Below are 1,017 nucleotides of genomic sequence, written 5' to 3' on the forward strand. Positions count from 1 at the left end.
TGTGAGGCTTCATGGTGTTCCTGAATCAATAGTGTCAGATCGGGACCCTCGATTTGCTTCTAAATTCTGGGGAGCTCCTCAGGCAGCTTTAGGTACCCAATTACTCTTCAGCACTGCTTTTCATCCTCAGACTGATGGGCAGTCCGAGAGGACTATTCAGACTTTGGAGGATATGTTGAGGGCTTGTGCCATGCAGTTCAGAGGTAGTTGGGATAAAAACCTATCTTTGATGGAATTTGCCTATAATAATAGCTATCATTCTAGCATTGGTATGGCGCCCTTTGAGGCTCTTTATGGGAGGCAGTGTCGCACGCCTTTATGTTGGAATGAAGTAGGGGAAAAAGAGCTTTGCGGCCCAGAGTTAATCCATGTTACGAATGAGAAGATTAAAGTGGTTAGAGATAGACTCAAGACCGCTCAGAGTAGGCAGAAGAGTTATGCGGATGTCCGTAGGAGAGATCTTGAATTTCAAATGGGTGATTGGGTGTTCCTGAAATTATCTCCTTGGAAAGGGGTTGTGCGTTTCGGTAAGCGTGGGAAGCTTAGTCCGAGGTATATTGGCCCTTATGAGATTATAGAGCGAGTTGGTTCACTTGCTTATCGATTGGCCTTGCCTCCAGAGTTATCCCGGATACATAATGTGTTTCATGTATCCATGCTTCGCAAGTATATTGCCGATCCTTCTCATGTGCAGCAAGAGCAGCCGATCAGTATGACGAGAGATTTGACCTATGAAGAGGAACCGGTTCAGATTCTCGACCGAAAGGAGCAAGTGCTTAGGAATAAGACAATCCTGCTTGTCAAGGTGCTGTGGAGAAGTCATCAAGTAGAAGAAGCTACTTGGGAATCAGAGGAGCAAATGATGCAGCAGTATCCGTATCTCTTCGGATGACATGTATATTAATTTCGAGGACGAAATTTTTATAAGGAGGGGAGAATTGTCACATCCCGACCCTTATATTTTTACCTTATTTACTAGCGTGATGATAATAAGAATTTTACCGTCTTGATCATGAG

The sequence above is a fragment of the Fragaria vesca genome, linkage group LG1 (genome assembly GCF_000184155.1).
Source record: "Fragaria vesca subsp. vesca linkage group LG1, FraVesHawaii_1.0, whole genome shotgun sequence".
NCBI lineage: Eukaryota > Viridiplantae > Streptophyta > Magnoliopsida > Rosales > Rosaceae > Fragaria > Fragaria vesca.